The sequence below is a fragment of the Rutidosis leptorrhynchoides genome, chromosome 3, assembly GCF_046630445.1.
Source record: "Rutidosis leptorrhynchoides isolate AG116_Rl617_1_P2 chromosome 3, CSIRO_AGI_Rlap_v1, whole genome shotgun sequence".
NCBI classification, from domain to species: Eukaryota; Viridiplantae; Streptophyta; class Magnoliopsida; order Asterales; family Asteraceae; genus Rutidosis; species Rutidosis leptorrhynchoides.
Window position 1 is genome coordinate 184,947,056 of NC_092335.1, and position 14,559 is coordinate 184,961,614.

The window sequence follows — 14,559 nt, forward strand, 5'->3', positions numbered from 1 at the left end:
GCTAACTAAGTGTGGGGAGAATCAAGTCTTTAAAGGATAATATGTATTTCTGTTAGAGTTAGATTGTCTGTTTTCGTGTAGTTCTCGAAAATGGAACCCGAATGGTCTTTCCCTAGCAGACCCTAAAGAACTAGTCTTCTCCCCCCATTCTGAATTTTTATTTTTTTAGGTTTTTACGAAATGAATACTGCCTGTGAACTAAACCATGGTCTAATGCTACACGCTTTGATCACTAAACGTAATAATGACACTTCCGAGTGAAATAGTATCAGTAATCAGAGAAAGATTGGACGGAGTAAGAAAAGAATCCAGATGCGAAGATAATAAGTTACAATTTGGTAAAGGAAAATCAAAATCCGCAGCGAAAAGAAGAGCACGACACCTTGAAAGATGTCACAAATGTGGAAAATGGTCACATGGAGGTAAATGTTCAAATAATCAAACCTATTCAAATACCGAATTTGTTACTTTATGCAGAGACGGACCGTTCATATGTTTAGAAGAAAAAACACTGAATGCTCGAGGTTACGCCTATGTAGCTATGGAAAACCAATTAAACCGACTATCTTATGAATGGGATAGATCATATAACTAAGAATACTATCTCACAGGTAAGTCTGTACAGTTTTTATTTTTTATTTTTATTTTTAACCTTTTGATAATAAACGCTAATTTGTTCGCTATAAAGTATTAAATTGGTATTAAATAAAATTAGGTTTGGCGACCGAAATTATTGATATCATTCAAAAATTTATTACATCACTGAGAAATTTAACGTTTATTCTTAAGGTATAAATATCTTTAATCAATCAACCCAAAATATTTCAAAAATTCGTCATGAGTTAAATTAGGTCATGGAACCGAAATTACTTTACCGAAAAGAGGGGCGTATATTTTTGATAATATTTGATTGATTAAAGTGGGATAAAAAGCCAAAAAGATTTTTAATTTTATTTTTACCATGTTTTTAAAATTAATATATAAATCTTAAATTAATATTGTAAACTTTGTAAAAACAATATATTTAAAATTGTAAATATTTGAAAAATATAATATAAGTTTGGTGTGATTTTATAATATGAATTTTTAAATTAAGTTTGGTGTGAATTTTTAATTTTTAAAATAAGAATTTTTAATTTTATGCATTTCAAATTTTAAGAATGGTGTGAATTTAAAAACAAAAATTTACTTTATCTCATTAAGTTAAAAATATGATTTTTAAAATTCATCGTAAGTTGAAGACTAGGTCATTGAACCGAAATTGCTTTACCCGAGGGAGGGACGAGAACTTTTATTATCATTATTTTTAATCTTATTGAATTAAAGTATGCCAAAAACATTAAAAAAAAACCCTAAAAATCTTAGCTTTTAAAACAATCGCTACAAAAAGACAAATTTTAAAATTTTGTCAAAGGACGGACTAGGACATCGATCCAAAATGACCTCGTCCTAAATAACAAGGGAAACAAAATTTTAAAATTAATTACTTAATTGTTTTAATTAGTATAAGATATAAAAAAAAAGCTGAAATCACTGTAGCCGAGCACCCATGCGATCGCATGGGATTCTCCCTATACCTCCATGCGATTGCATGGAGGAAAAAATCTGGCCAGACTTAAAACAGCCAGCGAGCTGTGTTCTTTACCACTTCACACACACATACACGAAAAATACCTCAAATCTTCACCAAATTTCATCATTTTTTCACTGTAATTCGTCATTTTTCTTGCTCTAATCATGCCTAGATTCTCATTCTTCAGCAAAATGGTAAAAATTACACCCCTAAACTCTATAAATTCCTAGTTTTTGTGATAATTACCAATTTTTTTACCTAATGCAATTTTGTTAATTTCTAGTGTAATTAGTGTTAAATTGTTAGTATTTTATGCATGTATAACCTAGATTGATGCTATTTAACATGATTTGAAGCCAAAAACTTCAAAATTTTTAGAAATCTAGGGTTTGTGTTCTTGAGCAATTTGGGGCTTTTTGATATAAACAGGTTATGGCCAATTTTTGTCATGAATTATTACTAAATTGATGTAGTGTAACATGTTTAGATAGTTAAATGATCCAAACATTGATCCTAAACATGATTTTTGGAGATTAAAGTGGACTTTTTAAGTCCAAAATTCATGAACTTGATTAATTTGATATAATTGCCATTTGAGACTTGTTTAATTATTAGTAATGACTATTTTGACATGTTATTTGAGTTAAATGCTTATAAACTTTGTATACATTTTCATATGTGCTTATTTGAAAAGTGTAGAATTGTGAAAAATTGTGAAAATGTGTATAAGTTTAATTTTGATTTAACATGTTAAAGTGATTGTTTTAAGTTGTTATTTTGCTAACACTAATGCATATTTGGATGCACAAATTTTGTGTTTAATGTGTTTTGCAGAAAGCCGGTACTGGAGGTTCAGGAGCATCATCATCTAGACGACCAGCACCAGAAAAAGAACCAGAACCAGAAATGCAACACGAACAAGAACCACAACAACAGCCTGATCAGCACATACCTTATTATGATCCGGTACAGTTTGTTGATGAATTCATAGTATTCCCAATGAGGCCGCCAGTAGAATTCCTAACGATTCCTGAGCACACTCTGCATCCTAATCTGAGATTTGATAGGAGATGGAGAGATTACGAGACATATCAAAGGAACAAATTCAAATTGGTAACAAAAAATGTAGAGGTGCCAAGGGTAATCGATTGGGCCCCTTTGGAAACGGTCCATCTAGCTGACCGTGTTAGACAGCTTTTAGTTCAAAGGTATGGCAGTTCTTCTTTTACAGATTGGGAACGTCTTTTCACCATTCGTAGACCTGTATATAAGGAATGGTGTGTTGAGTTGATGAGTACTGTATCACTTGATACAAATATAGTTAGAATAGATGATAGAAGATTTCTTAGGTTTATCCTTGGCGGTAGGATGTACAGAATGTCCATGCTGGACATGGCCAGGGCCTTACAGATATATACTTCTGGTGAGTTGCTATTACTCGATTGTACAAATTTTATTCATTATGGTGAAAGGGTAGATAGTAACTTTGACGCTGATGCCATTTGGAGGCGTATGTCACATTTTGATGTTTTTACACGAGCAGGAGGACACTCCTATACACATATTGACAGAGCCGAGCTTCGTATTATTCATAGATTTTTGGCTAACTCGATTACACAGAGAGGTCATAATAAAGAAAAAATTACCTTACATGATTTATTCTACCTAAAGTGTATTCGGGATCCTAGAAGCTTTGTCAATATCCCTTACTGTGTTGCTTTTTATTTATCTAAAATGGTAGAGGGAATGCAGGACGGGAGTATAATAGGAGGAGGTATTTTTGTTACTCTCATTGGAGAGTATTTAGGTGTTGATAGGAACCAAGGGGGTCCATTACAGCTTTGTAGAGAACAGGTTGAGCCCTTAGGATTGAAAGTTTATGTGGGTGCTAAGGTATTGAAAAGTAGACGTAACCAGGCAGTACCCTATGAGGGATCTCATCCTCAGGTAGAGAGAGGCTCAGACGAGGAAATGGAGGAGGCGGAAGACATTAGGGATGTCTTTCGAGATGCTATTCTTGACGTCCACGTTCGTATAGATGAGGAAGCAATGACGAACGCGGCCAGACATAGTATGTATGAGCAGTGGAACTCCGAGCGAGTATACGAGGATTATAGGTGACGCCAACACGATAGCTGGTTAGTTCATCAGCACCAAATCATGAGCCAGCTATCATATCAGGTACCAAATAATTACGTACCTACTCGACCTGCTCATTTTCCGCCACATAGCCCCGATATCCGACCACCCTTTAACCGGTATGACTATAACCAAGCCTATCAAAACACCTATAACCAACAATGGAACCCACCTGACGAGATGAACTGGAACCCATATCCAGACTGATTTAGTTCCATTTGGTTATTTATATGATTTTTATGTTTTTATCTTTTTACTTATTCATGTTTAAACTTATGTTATTGAATATACTTATGTAATCTTTATCATTTTTATTATTATTGTGTACTAATATTTCACATTTAGGATTTGAAAGTGGGATATTAAGTCCCATTTCAAATTTCCATGCATGTTTATATTTGTATGTATGTATATTGTAAATTGTACAAAACAGGGTAAAACAGCGCATTTTCAAAGACTGGCATTCAGTTCAGCAAAAGCTACTAATTTTGACGACAAGATGACAAATAAATGTGATGTAACAACAGACGAAATGAACAAATGATATGCACCATTTATCATTCAGCAACCAAAAGCCAATATGTTTGGAAACTTTGGTAAAATTTAATCATTTTTACGCTAATCACCCTCAATAATTTAAATTGTTACTGATTTCTTGTAAATGAGGGCATTGCAAGATCTTAAGTGTGGGAAGGGGTTAAATTCTTTCGGATTTTTAAAATTTTTATCTTAAACACTTGGTTACCATTAAAAATACTAGTAACGTAGTAGTTGTATTAGAATCTAGTGCTCTCTGATGATAAAGAACAGCCCTAGTCTTATATACGGACTACCCAATTCTAGTAAAATTTTTCAAAATTTTCAATTAAATGAACTCAAAATCATGTTTATACATATTTATGAACGATAAAACTAGGTGTTAACACCGAAATTATTGTTACCTCAGAAAGGACATAAATTGAGAAACAAACCAAAATGTTAAAATTCATTTAAAATAGAATAGAGGACAATAAAAAGGAAAATAAAAGCCAAGTGTGGGAAAAATTACCAAGTTATCTTAAACATATGTCACATATTTCTGTAACAAATAACTGAAAATACTTTTGCTTTGGACTAAACTAAACTATTTTACCCGATGAAAGAAAAGAAGAGATGGATCTACACGATGAATCAATTCCATCATTAAAAGGAAGTAAAGTCTTCCGAAAAAGAAACGCGCTTCTTGATTTAGGTCAAGAAGTTGTCGTCCAGACCAGCTGTAGGTTGACGAAAAATCTAGAAAAGTCATCACTAAAATCAGCAGGAAATCCACGGACCTCAGCATTAAACAGGGTCGCCAAGTGGTCAGATTTATCCTAACCATGAGAAGGATTTATCTCGTAAAATGGGGGGGGCACCGTGCAAATTAGCTGGATAAGACTAATGAATCAGATCCCCAGAAAGGATAATCTCCTTAAAGATTAAAAATCAGCTTTTAAGCCTGATATTACTCAATCCTAGAGATTGACCTTAAAGATTGAGAATTCAAACTCATGGAATTCAATGATATCTAAACTCGAGCTTGAATGAGAAAATATTTTGATCAAATTATAAACCGATTTGTTTTCTGAAAACCCATTTTCAATGCGTTCATTACCATTGAACGTAAAATCCTAGGAATTCACCTGGAATTCATTAGGTCATCTGAACCAAATCGGGTGTCAACCGTAAGAACGGTGGTTGCATAGCATGGTTAAAGACAGGACCTTGTGCCAGACCGACAAATTATAAGGGTGAGCTTTACTATTGCTCCTACAAAGGATAGTAATTGCGTCCGACACGTTATAGACCATAATTAAAAGCATGTCAGGGGACATTGCCTTAACAGTTGCTTGTTCAACGCTTTCCTTTACAACCGGACGGTAGTTTACCGAAAGGTAATATACGGGACAAGTAAACTGGACGTGTTGCTTTCCTAATACAAGGTTAGCAAGTGGGTGACACAAAACCGCAAGTTTTGAGCTAAAATTTTCAAATCTGAAACCCACCAAGCCCACAAAAATATTTTGCAAACACCGGTGAAGGGTTTTCCGGAAAACTTATCTAGGGTAAAAACTAGATTTAATTTTTAAAAGATCAAATGTTTTCATAAAGATCCAATTTCCTTAATGGATCTAAATTTTATAGTCATGTGGGACTGTAAACCACATCGTTACTACCATTGTTTATACCGCTGTAAAGAAATCACTGATGTACAAAGTGTGAAGAATAAAGAAGTGATTCTTGTATTTCAAGACTATATTGCTTGAGGACAAGCAACGCTCAAGTGTGGGAATATTTGATAATGCTAAAAACGAACATATATTTCATAGCATTATTCCTCAAGAAAGACAAGCTTTTAGTTGCAACTGTTCTATTTACAAGTGATATTCGTTTAAATAATAAAAGGTGAAGACAAAAGACAGATTCGACGAATTGAAGACGCAAACGACCAAAAAGCTCAAAAGTACAAAATACAATCAATGAGGTTCCAATTAATGATAAGAAACGTCTCAAAATTATAAGAGTACAAGATTCAAAACGCAAAGTACAAGATATTAAATTGTACGCAAGGACGTTCGAAAATCTGGAACCGGGACCAGAGTCAACTCTCAACGCTCGACGCAACGGACTAAAAATTACAAGTCAACTATGCACATAAATATAATATAATATATAATTAATTCTTAAAATTAATATATATATTATATTATATTATATTATAAAACCGTCGGCAGAAGAAAACAATCAAATGTGAGCCTCCCCAGCTGGTCATGCGATCGCATGGCCTTGAAGAGCAAAGCTCATGCGACCGCATGAGCTCCTTTTTCAGTTCACAGGCCTATAAATTCGCAGTTTGGTGAACGTAAAATCCATCCATCAATCTCTCTATCTATATGTAAACGTATATATTTATATTTATATTTTAATTTTAATTTTAATTTTAAATCCTAATAATAAGGGTATGTTAGCGAATGTTGTAAGGGTGTAAGTCGAAATTCTGTCCGTGTAACGCTACGCTATTTTTAATCATTGTAAGTTATGTTCAACCTTTTTAATTTAATGTCTCGTAGCTAAGTTATTATTATGCTTATTTAATCCGAAGTAATCATGATGTTGGGCTAAAAATATTAAAATTGGGTAATTGGGCTTTGTACCATAATTGGAGTTTGGACAAAAGAACGACACTTGTAGAAATTAGACTATGGGCTATTAATGGGCTTTATATTTGTTTAACTAAATGATAGTTTGTTAATTTTAATATAAAGATTTACAATTGGACGTACCTATAAATAACCATATACACTCGATCGGACACGATGGGCGGGGTATTTATATGTACGAATAATCGTTCATTTAACCGGACACGAGAATGGATTAATAGCCACTAGAATTATTAAAACAGGGGTGAAATTATGTACAAGGACACTTGGCATAATTGATAACAAAGTATTAAAACCTTGGGTTACACTCAGTCGACATCCTGGTGTAATTATTAAACAAAGTATTAAAATCTTGTTACAGTTTAAGTCCCCAATTAGTTGGAATATTTAAACCTCAGGTATAAGGATAATTTGACGAGGACACTCGCACTTTATATTTATGACTGATGGACTGTTATGGACAAAAACCAGACGGACATATTAAATAATCCAGGACAAAGGACAATTAACCCATGGGCATAAAACTAAAATCAACACGTCAAACATCATGATTACGGAAGTTTAAATAAGCATAATTCTTTTATTTTATATTTAATTTCCTTTATTTTATATTTAATTGCACTTCTAATTATCGCATTTTTATTTATTGTTATTGTATTTAATTGCACTTTTAATTATCGTACTTTTTAATTATCGCAAGTTTATTTTATCGCACTTTTATTATTCGCAATTTCATTATCGTTATTTACTTTACGCTTTAAATTAAGTCTTTTATTTATTTAATATTTTACATTTTGTTTTAACTGCAACTAAAGTTTTTAGAATCGACAAACCGGTCATTAAACGGTAAAAACCCCCTTTATAATAATAATATTATATATATTTGTATTTTTATAAATTTAAACTAATATAGCGTTAAGCTTTGTGAAAAAGATTCCCTGTGGAACGAACCGGACTTACTAAAAACTACACTACTGTACGATTAGGTACAGTGCCTATAAGTGTTGTAGCAAGGTTTAAGTATATCCATTCAATAAATAAATAAATATCTTGTGTAAAATTGTATCGTATTTAATAGTATTTCCTTGTAAAATTTAATAGTATTTTATACCCCTTAGCTTTAACATCAATAACGCTAAAGGAATTAGCACAGTTACACGTTAAACGTTTACTCAGTTTTCGAGTGTTTTCAAGTGCATAACTATATGCATCGATCTTTTCTTCCGTAGATGAAGTGCGGTTGGTTCAACCTCTAGATTGAGACGTTTTTAAGAATCATGAAAGGTTTGAACGCAGATTGAAATCGTCAAGATACAAATGAGGTTTAAGATGCAATCAAGTGGCAAACTTGAAGAATTGTTTTGTTTCATATGTTATAATCAATATTTTAATTCATTTTAATTGTCCAATGTTAGTAGTCCTCAGTTGATAGTCCACAGTTGACAGTCCAATAATTCATATATAATTTAATATATAATATTCGAATTAATTAATACGTATCGTGACCCGTATTCGTCTCAGACTCGATCACAACTCAAACTATATATATTATTGTAGAATCAACCTCAACCCTGTATAGAGAACTCGATCATTACTGCATATAGAGTGTCTATGGTGATTCCAAATAATATACATAGATGCGTCGATATGATATGTCAAAACGTTGTATACGTGTCCCGATATTTAAAGTGCGTAAAATAAATAACATAAAATAAATGACGATAAATAAAGTGCGTAAAGTAAATAACAAAAATTAAATGACGATAAATAAAATTGCGAGAATGTAAATTGCGATCATTAAATTGCGGTAAATAAAAATGTAACCAGTTAGCTAGGAACAGTTAGCTAGGAACAGTTAGCGTGGATTCTTAATAATATTTTAATTAGTTAATTCGTTTGTTTCTAACCAATTTTATTTTGTTCACTGTTTTCTTCATTATGCCACTTGTTGGATTTTGAGAAGTCAAAATCCAAATATGAAATTGAACGAAAATGGTTATTCTGTGATGAACGGATTCGTATAGCTGTGGTTGCAAGTAGGATAGTAAATTACTGTTGAATCAGATTCGATGAATGTACAGTGTAACTTATTAATGCAAAATCTAAATATTCTTCGGGTGTTACCTACACGTTAAAATATTTTCACCATTAACAGTTTGTACAATAAAAATTTTAATTACAATCTTTATGAAAACATATATACATATATATTTTCTTCAGACGAAATTATGGATTTAATGAGTCAATGTGATATTAAACTCATCAGATTTACGACTAGAATTAGAGTACATAATCTCTAAAACATTAGAGATTACATAATCGCCATGAAGGACGAAGATAATTTATGTAGAATGATTCGTAGAACGATTCGTAGAACGATGATCATGCTTGAGGTATAGATTGCGAGGTTGAGAAGTGTGGTGATGTTGTTGTTGTTGGTACTGGTTATGCTACTGGTGCTGCTGATGGTGGTACTGTTGCTGTCGGTGCTACAAGTGTTGTTGGTGCTAAGGTTGGTGATGATGTTGGTGTAGTAAGTATAGCTTGTAAATCACGCACCATTCTTGTCAGGTTCTCTATCCTACCCTCTATCATTTCTATCCATCCACTCATCTGATTCGATAGATCTTGATTATCAATTCGAAGTTCCCTAACTTCTTCTAATATTCCCCTTCGATTGGTATTCAGAAGTAGAGGTTGAATATTTTCTGAGATTGCAGTAACGCGACCTTCGAGGTGAAAAACTTTAGCAAGAAGGGTGAATACAGTGTTGCGCATAGGTTCACTGGTGAGTACATCGTTTTCTCCGATGTGAGGAGGTAAGTTTGGTTCGCGGTAGGGCTTGCCTTCTTCATTTCTCCATCTAGTGAGTAAGTCTCGGACCCACCCCCATCTCCTCCAGAAAGAAAAATAACTAAATGGTTGAGGCACTTCTGGTTCATTGACTTCGGAGTCTGCTTCAATATACATCTCGAAATCGCTTCCGGAACTAATGGAATCCAAGCTAGGTGTAGGATCCATATTTTATGTTTAGTTAGAGGATTTTCGATATGAAATGATTTTCGGTTATCGAATAATATTCTAATTATACAGAATATCTAATATAGTACAGAAGATCCCGTAGATTACGGAGGAAATTAAGGAAACTTGTCAGATAAAGTCTACAGTAACAGATACGCTAAGATGTGAAATTTGTCTATACACTATTCATGCAGTCAATGCAATAAAATGTGTCTAGACTAAGAATAATGAGCAGGTAATTTCCTAAAGACGATAAGCAGATGATTTCCGACAAAAACGATATGCAAAACTTTTGACATGCAGACACGGTCGAAGTCCAGACTCACTAAGGCATCTAAGCAACTATCAGTTAGACACACTAATGCAAGACCTGGTTCGCTAAGACCACTGCTCTGATACCAACTGTCATACCCCGTCCTAATCCATCCGGACGAAGTCCATATCGATTGTAAATGATTCACAACAGTTAATTACATCGCGAGGTACTTGACCTCTATATGATACATTTTACAAACATTGCATTCGTTTTTGAAAAGACAATCTTTCGTTACATCAAAAATTGACGACATGCATATCATTTTATAATATATCTAACTATAATTGACTTAATAATAATCTTGATGAACTCAACAACTCGAATGCAACGTCTTTTGAAATATGTCATGAATGACTCCAAGTAATATCTTTAAAATGAGCAATTTCACAGCGGAAGATTTCTTTCGTACCTGAGAATAAACATGCTTTAAAGTGTCAATCAAAAGGTTGGTAAGTTCATTAGTTTAACATAAATAATCATTTCCATCATTTTAATAGACCACAAGATTTCATATTTCCATTTCTCATAAACATACGTCCCATGCATAGAGACAAAAATATCATTCATATGGATTGAACACCTGGTAACCGACATTCACAATATGCATATAAGAATATCCCCATCATTCCGGGATCCTCCTTCGGACATGATATAAATTTCGAAGTACTAAAGCATCCGGTACTTTGGATGGGGCTTGTTGGGCCCGATAGATCTATCTTTAGAGTTCGAGTCAATTAGGGTGTCTGTTCCCTAATTCTTAGATTACCAGACTTAATAACAAGGGGCATATTCGATTTCGATCATTCAATCATATAATGTAGTTTCGATTACTTGTGTCTATTTCGTAAAACATTTATAAAAAACAGCGCATGTATTCTCAGTCCCAAAAATATATATTGCGAAAACATTTAAAAAGGGAATAATGAAACTCACCTAATGTATTTTGTAGTAAAAATACATATGATGACATTAGACAAACTGAACAATGCAGGGTTGGCCTCGGATTCACGAACCTATATCATTTGTATATTTATTAATATTCATAGTTGAAATCGAACAATATATGTATAAATTTATTATATCTTTAATTTATATATTATGTATGTTTAATTTGTGTATATATTCATAATGATTAATATTTATATAGTTATATTAATATATTCATATTTATATATATAATTGTTTAGTGTTATATTTAAAAATCAATAGTTTGTTATATGTAAGTATTTATATAAATAATATTAATAGGTTTTATATATATAGTTATGTAAAATATTATTATAATTATAGTATACGTAATAAGTATATTTTATGCACCGAATATTTATTTGTTTTAAAAAAAATAGTTTTGATAATAATAATGATTTACTAATAATAGTAATAACTTTAATAATATTAATACGAATAATGATTTTGTTAATACTAGTACTTATAATAATAATAGAAATCTCATTAATAATGATATTATTAATAATCATATTACTTAATAATAATACTTATTTTGATGATAATATTATTAATAACAGTAATACTAATAATAATATTTATAATAATAGTTTGCATTATGTTCATAATAATGTTAACAATAATAATCATGATCATAATTATAATAATAATAATAATAATAATAATAATACATATGTTAATATCAATAATAATAAATAATGTTAATAATATTAGTAATAATAACAATTATAACAATAATATTTAACACTAACAATAATAACAATCACAATATTAATAATTAATAATAATAATAATAATAATAATAATAATAATAATAATAATAATAATAATAATAATAATAATAATAAGAATAACGATAATAATAAGAGTAATAATAATTGAAATAAAAGTATTAGAAAATTATACCCTTTTTGTAAAAAAAAATAGCCCTGAACCGGACTCAAACCTGCGACCTCCCGCTCAACAACACATCACTTAAACCATCCAGTCCATTATGTTTTTCTGAATTAGTACCCAACCAATTTCTTTATAACCCGTATCATTCTAGTGTTCTTCTTCTTCCTCATCTTTAATCAACTCAAGGTTTTTAATAATGATCAAAGCTATCAAATTTTGGTTCTATAATCTTAAACAGAAAACGATTTGAAATTTATGAGTTTGAGTTGCCAGACTAAAACAGAAAAAATAAAATAATAAAAAAAAATCGACCTGCAGTCAGTCGCTGTTAGAACAAAAAAAAATTTGATTTTGTATTTTGATAACATTATAGCTTACGATCCCAACATGAATTAGTTTCTAAATTGATCATATAAACTTCCTAATTCATCAATTTCAACAGAAACTTTAAAACGAATTCAAATTTGGCGATGAACACAATTGTTTGACTTTTTAGAAAATAACTTTGACCTCGAAATTCTTGATTGTTAGAACGAATTAGAAACTGAGATTTTGGAGATAGTTTGAATGGAAGATTCCTAAGGTAACTACATTATTAGTTTTTGCAAACTGATTCGAAATTGAATTAAGAAGAAAAAGAGAACGAGCAGCGACAGAAAAAAAAGAAAACAGAAAAAAATAAAAAAATAGATGTGCTCTCCAAAACCCAATCTCGTTTTCCTGTTTCGACATGTAGTGATAATAACTAAGAGGATCGATTAGCTGTAAACAATAATTGATGGGATTGAGGACAATACCTCACGAGGTGCAGTAACAGACAGAACCAAAACAGATTACAACAAAAAGAAAAAAAAATACTCCTGATATCTAACTATTTCTATATATTTATTATTTTAGTTTTTAATAATTAATAATTTTATTAATAATAATAATATAGACATACCAATAATAATGATAATATTAAAAGAAAATAATATTATGTCTCAATAACCAAAATTTTTAGTGAAATTTATAATAATAATATTATTGATAATTATTATAATAATAATACTAATTTTATTAATATTAATAATATTATTAGTAAAAAAAAATTATTTATAACACATTTCATATCTATATATAATATCTTCAAAATAATTATACCAATAACACTAGTATTGATATTATTATTAAAAGTAATAACAGCATTATTATAACAATTATAACTAATGTATTAGTATTACAATTTATGGATTATGTATTTTAACTATATAATAGGTTATATAGTAATGAGTACTATATATTTTAATTGTAATAATATTTAATCATAATGAAGATATAACAAGTTACATGTTTTCCAATATTAACAATACATATATTGATATTAGTGATAATAAACGCAATTGTTTTTATATTTATTTAATCATGGAATTATAATAACATATACATATTTATATATAGTAACAATACTTAATTATGCTAATTGTTATTTTACATTTTAAATTCTAATTATTTGAAGTATACATTATTAAATTAAAATATTATATATTCTAATGTTTATATTTATATAATATGTACATATTTAATTACAAATAATTGTTCGTGAATCATCGAGCACAGTCAGAGGGTAATTGGTTATATGAATATAGTTCAAAAATTCTCGAGACTCAACATTATAGACTTTGCTTATCGTATCGAAATCATATAAAGATTAAGTTTAAATTTAGTCGGAAATTCCCGGGTTATCACACCTGTTAACGCTGATTCGCAACTAAAGGTTGCTGCTGAAAAAAGGTCGCGCGCAGGAATTTGCAGCAACATCGAGAAGAAACCGTCGCTGATGGCATGCGATTAAGGATTTTGGCTGGAAAAGCAGACAAAGTACTTGGCACCGCTATTGAACAAGCTAGAAAATATTGTCGCGAATCTCGCGTACCGCGAACTTACTTATGGCCGTTGAATGATTCTGGATCACAGGCTGATCGTTTAGTCATTGATCATCGCGATAGTGATAGCGATGGTGCGGATGAACGTGTTATTCTAAATTCTGTTTATAATTCGAAGACTGCGAAAGCGCCAAGAGAAGAAAGTGAGTTTTCTGATGATTCGGACGATGCAGAGGAATTTGTAAAAATTTCACATGTTAAACGAAGGCGACCACCAACACCTTTCCCTCGGCATGAGGATGCGGGTGAAGCATCTGATGCTGTTCGCAGAGAAAAATGCTCAATATTTTTTAGCGAATGCTTTTAGAAGCATTGCGCCTAAGTCAATGCAACATAAGTTTGAACAACCAAATTTTTTGCAAGATATGATCGCCAAGTTTTGCGCGGAATGATCAATCCTATATCAAGTTATTACTTGATTAAGGATTGAGTGCAATGAGATTATGGAGGATGGGATGTATATTTTTTTATTATGTGCATTGTATATGTATATTTTATTTGCTATAACCAAAAAGCAGAATTGCGCGAACTACAATCCAA